Genomic DNA, 10,686 nt, shown 5'->3' with positions numbered 1-10,686 from the left:
TGCTTATGCTCCACATGAGCCTCCTCCCACTCTACTTCATCTCACCCTATCAGCATATCCTTCCAGAGGAAATTTGGTTTTCGTGGCATTGGCTGAAAGAGGAATATTAGACAGGACACCAGGAGAGCTCCCTACTCTTAGTGCCAAGGGGTTTTGAATATTCATCTGAACAGTCAAACAGGGCCTTGGTTCAACATCTCATCTGAAGGAGATGCACTTTGACAATGCAGCCCTGTAGCCTCCAGGCCTACAACATTCTACCACAGGTCAGAAGTAGTTGAATGAATAAACAAATAAACAACTTGCCTGATGCGATGGTTGCTTGTAACCACCCAGCTAACCAAAGGCAGGCTGACTTCCTTTGGGACATCCAACTGCGCAAAATGAATGTGGATTCTTTCCCAACCCGGAGAACCCAAGTCCACAATAAGTAAAATTAAAAGTGACTACTAGAATACGATATGGATATGAAAGTACAGAGTCTTTCTGTTGATTTGAAATTTGACAGAACTTTCTATCCATCACAATTGCAACAGGCATTAAAATGGGACAAGGCAGGTCAGAAGTAGTTCAGATGATTCTATGAACTGCAAGATATTTGTTAATTGTCACCTAAAGACTTCCAGAAGTTATAGCATCATATCTCCTATCAGTAATTGTATTTGCGTATCAAATCATTAAGGTCAATGCAATGGAAGAGCCACGGAGAAGCTTAAGCCTTGGCTCAGTGATAGCATTTGCTCTTCTGAGTCAGAAGGTTGTGGGTTCAAACCCCACTCCAGAGACTTGAGCACGCAATCCAGGCGGATACTTCAGTTCAGTACTGTGTATGTGCTGCTCTGTTGGAGGTGCTGCCGTTCAGATGAGATGTTAAACTGAGGTCCCGTCTGCCCTCTAAGGTGGACATAAAAGATCTCATGACACTATTCGAAGAAGAGCAGGGGAGTTATCCCCGTGTCCTGGCCAATATTTATCCCACAACCACAGTCACTAAAACAGATTATCTGAAGATTGCTGTGTGTGGGACCATGCTGTGTGCAAATTGGCATCCACGTTTCCTACATTACAACAGTGACTATAGGGGAATTTTTACTTGCGGACATGCTGAGACCAAGGCAGGGTCCAGTAGCAGTGGGAAACCCGGATGTCTGAGTATCCCTGCATTTTGTGGAGATTTAACTCCACAGCGAGTGACTCGAGGCACTGTAAGGCTCCCTGCCCCGAAATCAGCCTGATTGATAGGCTTGGTTTCCAGTCAGGCGGGGAGCACTCCAGAGCAGGCTGCAGGACCAGGTAGATCCGACACCCAACCCCGGGGTCCGATCTTAAGGGGGGACCTATCCCTGACCCTGGAGGGGTCCGATTTCAAGGGTGATCCAATCCCTGACCTCGGGGGAAAGGGGGGGATTGAATCCCAAGGGAGGCCTGATCCCCCAACCTCGGAGGTATGAATGTGAAGGAGGGTCCGATTGTTGACTCTATGGGAGTGGTGGTTTGTAATGGGGATAGGGTCTGATGGTGAGGGAGCTTGGACGACCGGGAGGAAGCTTTCCTCCTGGCCCATCAGAAGTGCTCCCTGAGGTAGTCCTCGCTTCGCTGCAGCTGCCGGGTTTCCCGAGGCCCGGCACAGTAAATTCTGTAAAATAGGTAAAATCCACAACTTCCAGCCTCATTAACATATTTAAAATGCCAACCCACCTCCTGGGACCAGATTAGCTCCCTGCCTCTCCTCCCACCTCAGTAAAACTGCGGGTTGGAGCCGGCTTCCTTACACACTTGGAATTTTTGCCCATTTAACCCCCCCCCCACCCACATCCACTCACCCATGTTAAAATTCCCCCCATACTTCCAAAAAGTACTTTGTTGGCTGTAAAGCGCTTTGGGGCATGCAGGCACTCGAAATGCAAATTCTTTCTTTATGTGAGTAACAATTTTAAAATCTTTCTCCAGTCCCATAGAAAATCCTTGAGAAACATAATTTTCACACTATAATGGAGAGCTTTGCCAACCCACGGAATTTCCCCAAATGTTGTGATTGAGTTGCAGAGATACAGCTCTGACATCTACATGTGGTGACAGCATCTGGTATGCTGTGGTGTTTTCTCTGATCTCTCTAGTTCAACATCAAACAATACAATATATTTAGAAAACCGCATTATCACTCATGGTACTGTGACATACAGACAAGACAAGATAAGAAGATAATACCAGGCGAGGTAATTCATCCGCTCATCTTGGCTCAACCACAACTTCCATTTATAGCACCTTTAATATAGAAAAACCCAAGGCGTTTCACAGAGCCACTATCGGACAAAAATGTACGCCAAGCCAAAGCAGGTGATATTAGAAGGGGTGCACAAACACTTGCACACAAAGAGGTAGACTTTAAGGAGGCTTATAAAGGAGGCAAGGAATTTGGAATTGCGGCGGAGTTTAGGGAGGGAATTCCAGACCATGGGGCCTAGACGAAAGCACGATCACCAATAGTGAGACAAAAGGAGCAGGGTGGGCACAGAGGTTAGTGTCAGAAGAACGGAGAGTTCTTGGGGCCATCGTAGGGCTGGAGGAAGTTACAGAGATAGGGAGCGGTAGGACCATAAAGACCATTCAGCCAGATTGGTCCTAAGCTCCCCCATTGCAGCAGCAAATCAGTCTTTAAAGGATTCTGGGGATTTCGCCTCCACTATTCTATCTGGAAGTCCATTCCATGTATTAGTCACTGAGTGTGTGTGAAGAACCACGACAAGTTCGTGGTCGCTGAGGCGTGAGTCCGGGGATCGGCAGAGGCCTATAAAGGCCGCGAGAGGCAGCGGCAGTTCGTGGTCGCTGAGGCGTGAGTCCAGGGATCAGCAGAGGCCTATAAAGGCCGTGAGAAGCAGTGGCAGTTCGTGTTGCTGAGGCGTGAGTCCGGGGATCGGCAGAGGCCTATAAAGGCCGCAAGAGGCAGCGGCAGTTCGTGGTCACTGAGGCGTGAGTCCAGGGATCGGCAGAGGCCTATAAAGGCGTGCTTATACAGCTACAGGGAGAAGGCAAAAAAGTAGAAAGAAATCGAAAGGTGCCGTCACAGCCAAGGGGGTAAGTGATTGGTAAGTAGTTTTTCTTTTTGTTTTCTTTATCAGTAAATAACATTTACCATTGTTGTTGCCAATTTAAGTGTATCTAAGGGTTAAGTCATGGCAGGAGAGCTCGGACCCGTGTTATGCTCCTCCTGTACTATGTGGGAAATCAGGGACGCTGCCGGTGTCCCTGACGACTACGTGTGCGGGAAGTGTATCCGCCTCCAGCTCCTGACGAACCGCGTTGCGGAGGTACAGGAGGAGCATAACACGGGTCCGAGCTCTCCTGCCATGACTTAACCCTTAGATACACTTAAATTGGCAACAACAATGGTAAATGTTATTTACTGATAAAGAAAACAAAAAGAAAAACTACTTACCAATCACTTACCCCCTTGGCTGTGACGGCACCTTTCGATTTCTTTCTACTTTTTTGCCTTCTCCCTGTAGCTGTACAAGCACGCCTTTATAGGCCTCTGCCGATCCCCGGACTCACGCCTCAGTGACCACGAACTGCCACTGCCTCTTGCGGCCTTTATAGGCCTCTGCCGATCCCCGGACTCACGCCTCATCGACACAAACTGCCGCTGCCTCTCACGGCCTTTATAGGCCTCTGCCGATCCCCGGACTCACGCCTCAGCGACCACGAACTGCCACTGCCTCTCGCGGCCTTTATAGGCCTTGGGTGGATTCACTCTGGAGCATGCACGATGCTGAGAATGACGTGAATAGCACGTTTAGTGAGTTGGTCTTACCGCAGGTAAAGGTTACACAGCCAGATAGGGAATGGAAGACCAACAGGAAGAGCAGTGCAAGGAAGGTAGTGCAGGGATCCCCTGCAGTCATCCCCCTGTAAAACAGATACACCGCTTTGAGTACTGTTGAGGGGGATGACTCATCAGGGGGGAGCAGCAGCAGCCAAGTTCATGGCACCGTAGCTGGCTCTGCTGCACAGGAGGGCAGGAAAAAGAGTGGGAGAGCAATAGTGATAGGGGATTCAATTGTAAGGGGATTAGATAGGCGTTTCTGCGGCCGCAACTGAGACTCCAGGATGGTATGTTGCCTCACTGGTGCAAGGGTCGAGGAAGTCTCGGAGCGGGTGCAGGACATTCTGAAAAGGGAGGGTGAACAGCCAGTTGTCGTGGTGCATATAAGTACCAATGACATAGGTAAAAAATGGGATGAGGTCCTACGAGGCGAATTTAGGGAGCTAGGAGCTAAATTAAAAAGTAGGACCTCAAAGTAGTAATCTCAGGATTGCTACCAGTGCCACGTGCTAGTCAGAGTAGGAATCGCAGGATAGCTCAGAAGAAGCTTGAGGAGTGGTGCAGAAGTGAGGGATTCAAATTCCTGGGACATTGGAACAGGTTCTGGGGGAGGTGGGACCAATACAAACCAGAAGGTCTGCACCTGGATAGGACCGGAACCAATGTCCAAGGGGGACTGTTTGCTAGTGCTGTTGGGGAGGAGTTAAACTAATATGGCAGGGGGATGGGAACCTATGCAGGGAGACAGAGGGAAATAAAATGGAGTCAGAAGCAAAATATAGAAAGGAGAATCGTAAAAGTGGAGGGCAGAGAAACCCAAGGCAAAAAGCAAAAAGGGCCACATTACAGCAAAATTCTAAAGGGGAAAAGTGTGTTTAAAAAAACAAGCCTGAAGGCTCTGTGCCTCAATGCGAGGAGTATTCGGAATAAGGTGGATGAATTAACTGCGCAGATAGCAGTTAACAGATACGATGGGACATAGCTCCAGGGGGACCAAGGCTGGGAACTCAACATCCAAGGGTATTCAGCATTTAGGAAGGATAGACAGAAAGGAAAAGGAGATGGGGTGGGGTTGCGAGTGAAAGATGAAATCAATGCAATTGTAAGGAAGTACATTAGCCTGGATGATGTGGAATCGGTATGGGTGGAGCTGTGGAATTCCAAAGAGCAGCAATCGCAAGTGGGAGTTGTGTATAGACCACCAAATAGTAGTAGTGAGGTTGGGGACAGCATCAAACATGAAATAAGGGATGTGTGCAATAAAGGTACAGCAGTAATCATGGGCGACTTTAATCTACACATTGATTGGTCTAACCTAACTGGTAGCAATGCGGTGGAGGAGGATTTCCTGGAGTGTATTAGGGATGGTTTTCCAGACCAATATGTAGAGGAACCAACCAGTGAGCTAGCCATCCTAGACTGGGTGATGTGTAATGAGAAGGGACTAATTAGCAATCTTGTTGTGCGAGGTCCCTTGGGGAAAAGTGACCATAATATGGTAGAATTCCTTATTAAGATGGAGAATGACAAAGTTAATTCTGAAACTAGGGTCCTGAACTTAAGGAAAGGTAACTTCGACTTGAGGCGTGAATTGGCTAGAATAGACTGGCAAACGATACTCAAAGGGTTGATAGTGGATAAGCAATAGCAAACATTTAAAGATCACATGGATGAACTTCAGCAAATGTACATCCCTGTCTGGAGTAAAAATAAAACTGGGAAGGTGGCTCAACCATGGCTAACAAAGGAAATTAAGTATAGTGTTAAAGCCAAGGAAGAGGCATATAAATTCGCTAGAAAAAGCAACAAACCTGAGGACTGGGAGAAATTTAGAATTCAACGGAGGAGGACTAAGGGTTTAATTAACAGGGGGAAAATAGAGTACGGGAGGAAGCTTGCAGGGAATATAAAAACTGACTGCAAAAGCTTCTATAAATATGTGAAGAGAAAAAGATTGGTGAAGATGAGCGTGGGTCCCTTGCAGTCGGATTCAGGTGAATTTATAATGGGGAACAAAGAAATGGCAGACCAATTGAACAAATACTTCGGTTCTGTCTTCACGAAGGAAGATACAAATAACCTTCCGAAGGTACTAGGGGACAGTGGGTCGAGTGAGAAGGAGGAACTGAAGGATATCATTATTAGGCAGGAAATTGTGTGAGGGAAATTGATGGGATTGAAGGCCGATAAATCCCCGGGGCCTGATAGTCTGCATCCCAGATTGCTCAAGGAAGTGGCCCTAGAAATAGTGGATCATTTTCCAACAGTTTGTCGACTCTGGATCAGTTCCCATGGACTGGAGGGTAGCTAATGTAACACCACTTTTTAAAAAAGGAGGGAGAGAGACAACGAGTAATTATAAACCGGTTAGCTTGACATCAGCAGTGGGGAAAATGTTGGAATTGATCATGAAGGATGAAATAGCAGCGCATTTGGAAAGCAGTGACAGGATCGGACTAAGTCAGCATGGATTTATGAAAGGGAAATCATAAGAACATAAGAATTAGGAACAGGAGTAGGCCATCTAGCCCCTCAAGCCTGCTCCGCCATTCAAAAAGATCATGGCTGATCTGGCCGTGGACTCAGCTCCACTTACCCGCCCGCTCCCCATAACCCTTAATTCCCTTATTGGTTAAAAATCTATCTATCTGTGATTTGAATACATTCAATGAGCTAGCCTCAACTGCTTCCTTGGGCAGAGAATTCCACAGATTCACAATCTTCTAGGAGAAGAAATTCCTTCTCAACTCGGTTTTAAATTGGCTCCCCCGTATTTTGAGGCTGTGCCCCCTAGTTCTAGTCTCCCCGACCAGTGGAAACAACCTCTCTGCCTCTATCTTGTCTATCCCTTTCATTATTTTAAATGTTTCTATAAGATCACCCCCTCATCCTTCTGAACTCCAACGAGTAAAGACCCAGTCTACTTAATTTATCATCATAAGGTAACCCCCTCATCTCCGGAATCAGCCTAGTGAATCGTCTCTGTACCCCCTTCAAGGCTAGTATATCCTTCCTTAAGTAAGGTGACCAAAACTGCACACAGTACTCCAGGTGCGGCCTCACCAATACCCGATACAGTTGCAGCAGGATCTCCCTGCTTTTATACTCCATCCCTCTCGCAATGAAGGCCAACATTCCATTCGCCTTCCTGATTACCTGCTGCACCTGCAAACTAACTTTTTGGGATTCATGCACAAGGACCCCCAGGTCCCTCTGCACCGTAGCATGTTGTAATTTCTCCCCATTCAAATAATATTCCCTTTTACTGTTTTTTTTCCCCAAGGTGGATGACCTCACATTTTCCGACATTGTACTCCATCTGTTAAACCTTAGCCCATTCGCTTAACCTATCTAAATCTCTTTGCAGCCTCTCTGTGTCCTCTACACAACCCGCTTTCCCACTAATCTTTGTGTCATCTGCAAATTTTGTTGCACTACACTCTGTCCTCTCTTCCAGGTCATCTATGTATATTGTAAACAGTTGTGGTCCCAGCACCGATCCCTGTGGCACACCACTAACCATTGATTTCCAACCGGAAAAGGACCCATTTATCCCGACTCTCTGCTTTCTGTTAGCCAGCCAATTCTCGATCCATTTCCTCTGACTCCGTGTACCTTTATCTTCTGCAGTAACCTTTTGTGTGGCACCTTATTGAATGCCTTTTGGAAATCTAAATACACCACATCCATCGGTACACCTCTATCCACCATGCTGGTTATATCCTCAAAGAATTCCAGTAAATTAGTTAAACATGATTTCCCCTTCATGAATCCATGTTGCATCTGCTTGATTGCACTATTCTTTCTAGATGTCCTGCTATTTCTTCCTTAATGATAGCTTCAAGCATTTTCCCCACTACAGATGTTAAACTAACCGGCCTTTAGTTACCTGCCTTTTGTCTGCCCCATTTTTTAAACAGAGGCATTACATTAGCTGCTTTCCAATCCACTGGTACCTCCCCAGAGTCCAGAGAATTTTGGTAGATTATAACGAATGCATCTGCTATAACTTCCGCCATCTCTTTTAATATCCTGGGATGCATTTCATCAGGACCAGTGGACTTGTCTACCTTGATTCCCATTAGCCTGTCCAGCACTACCTCCTAGTGATAGTGATTGTCTCAAGGTCCTCCCTGCCCACATTCCTGTGACCAGCAATTTTTGGCATGGTTTTTGTGTCTTCCACTGTGAAGACCGAAGCAAAATAATTGTTTAAGGTCTCAGCCATTTCCACATTTCCCATTATTAAATCCCCCTTCTCATCTTCTAACGGACCAACATTTACTTTAGTCATTCTCTTGCGTTTTATATATCGGTAAAAGCTTTTACTCTGTTTTTATGTTTTGCGCAAGTTTACTTTCGTAATCTATCTTTCCTTTCTTTATTGCTTTCTTAGTCATTCTTTGCTGTCGTTTAAAATTTTCCCAATCTTCTAGTTTCCCACTAACCTTGGCCACCTTATACGCATTGGTTTTTAATTTGATACTCTCCTTTATTTCCTTGGTTATCCACGGCTGGTTATCCTGCTTGACGAATCTTCTGGTATTTTTTGAGGATGTAACGAGCAGAGTGGACAAGGGAGAACCAGTGGATGTGGTGTATTTGGACTTTCAGAAGGCTTTTGACAAGATCCCGCACAAGAGATTGTTGTGCAAAATCAAAACACATGGTATTGGGGGTAATATATTGTCGTGGATAGGGAACTGGTTGGCAGACAGGAAGCAGAGAGTCGGGATAAACAGGCCCTTTTCAGAATGGCAGGCAGTGACTAGTAGAGTGGCGCAGGGCTCAGTGCTGGGACCCCAGCTATTTACAATATACATTAACGATTTGGATGAAGGGATAGAGTGTAATATCTCCAAGTTTGCAGTTGACACTAAACTGGGTGGCGGTGTGAGCTGTGAGGAGGATGCTAAGAAGTTGCAGGGTGACTTGGACAGGTTAGGTGAGTGGGCAAATGCATGACAGATGCAGTATAATGTGGACAAATGTGAGGTTATCCATTTTGGGGGCAAAAACACAAAGGCAGAATATTATCTGAATGGTGGCAGACTAGGAAAAGGGGAGGTGCAACGAGACCTGGGTGTCATGGTTTTCCCCACTTCTGACATCAGTAGAGGGGAAAATGTTGGAATCTATTAGCCTGAAATCAGTAGTAGGGAAAATGTTGGAATCTATTAGCCTGACATCAGTAGTGGGGAAAATGTTGGAATCTATTATTAAGGATGAAATAGCAGCGCATTTGGAAAGCGGTGACAGGATCGGTCTAAGTCAGCGTGGATTTATGAAGGGGAAATCATGCTTGACCAATCTTCTAGAATTTTTTGAGGATGTAACTAGTAGAGCGGACAAGGGAGAACCAGTGGATGTGGTGTATTTGGACTTTCAAAAAGCCTTTGACAAGGTCCCACATAAGAGATTGGTGTACAAGATCAAGGCACGTGGTATTGGGGGTAATGTACTGGTGTGGATAGAGAATTGGTTGGCAGGCAGGAAGCAGAGAGTCGGGATAAACGGGTCCTTTTTGGAATGGGAGGCAGTGACTAGTGGAGTACCGCAGGGCTCAGTGCTGGGACCCCAGCTCTTCACAATATACATTAATGATTTGGATGAAGGAATTGAGTATAATATCTCCAAGTTTGCAGATGACACTAAACTGGGTGGCGGTGTGAACTGTGAGGAGGATGCTAAGAGGCTGCAGAGTGATTTGGACGGGTTAGGTGAGTGGGCAAATGCATGGCAGATGCAGTATAATGTGGATAAATGTGAGGTTATCCACTTCGGTGGCAAAAACACAAAGGCAGAATATTATTTGAATGGCGGCAGATTAGGGAAAGGGGAGGTGCAACGAGACCTGGGTATCATGGTTCATCAGTCATTGAAAGTTGGCATGCAGGTACAGCAGGCGGTGAAGAAGACAAATGGCATGTTGGCCTTCATAGCTAGGGGATTTGAGTATAAGAGCAGGGAAGTCTTACTGCAATTGTACAGGGCCTTGGTGAGGCCTCACCTGGAATATTGTGTTCAGTTTTGGTCTCCTAATCTGAGGAAGGACGTTCTTGCTGTTGAGGGAGTGCAGCGAAGGTTCACCAGACTAATTCCAGGGATGGCTGGACGGACATATGAGGAGAGACTGGATCAACTGGGCCTTTATACACTGGAGTTTTGAAGGATGAGAGGGGATCTCATAGAAACTTAGAAGATTCTGACGGGACGGGACAGGTTATATGCGGGAAGAATGTTCCTGATGTTGGGAAGTCCAGAACCAGGGGACATAGTCTTAGGATAAGGGGCATGCCATTTAGGACTGAGATGAGGAGAAACTTCTTCACTCAGAGGGTTGTTAACCTGTGGAATTCCCTGCCGCAGAGAGTCATTGATGCCAGTTCATTGGATATATTCAAGAGGGAGTTAGCTGTGGCCTTTACGGCTAAAGGGATCAAGGGGCATGGAGAGAAAGTGGGAAAGGGTTACTGATGTGAATGATCAGCCATGGTCATATTGAATGGTGGTGCAGGCTCGAAGGGCTGAATGGCCTACTCCTGCACCTATTTTGTATGTTTCTATGGTTCATCAATCACTGAAAGTGGGCACGCAGGTACAGCAGGCGGAAAAGAAGGCAAATGGTATGTTGGCCTTCATAGCTAGGGGATTTGAATATAGAAGCAGGCAGGTCTTACTGCGGTTGTACAGGGCCTTATTGAGGCCTCACCTGGAATATTGTGTTCAGTTTTGGTCTCCTAGTCTGAGGAAGGACGTTCTTGCTATTGAGGGAGTGCAGCGAAGTTTCACCAGATTGATTCCAGGGATGGCAGGACTGACATATGAGGAGAGACTGGATCAACTGGGCCTTTATTCACTGG

This window comes from Pristiophorus japonicus, chromosome 13, assembly GCF_044704955.1.
Source record: "Pristiophorus japonicus isolate sPriJap1 chromosome 13, sPriJap1.hap1, whole genome shotgun sequence".
Lineage (NCBI taxonomy): Eukaryota > Metazoa > Chordata > Chondrichthyes > Pristiophoridae > Pristiophorus > Pristiophorus japonicus.
Note: the sequence above shows the minus strand (reverse complement) of the source record.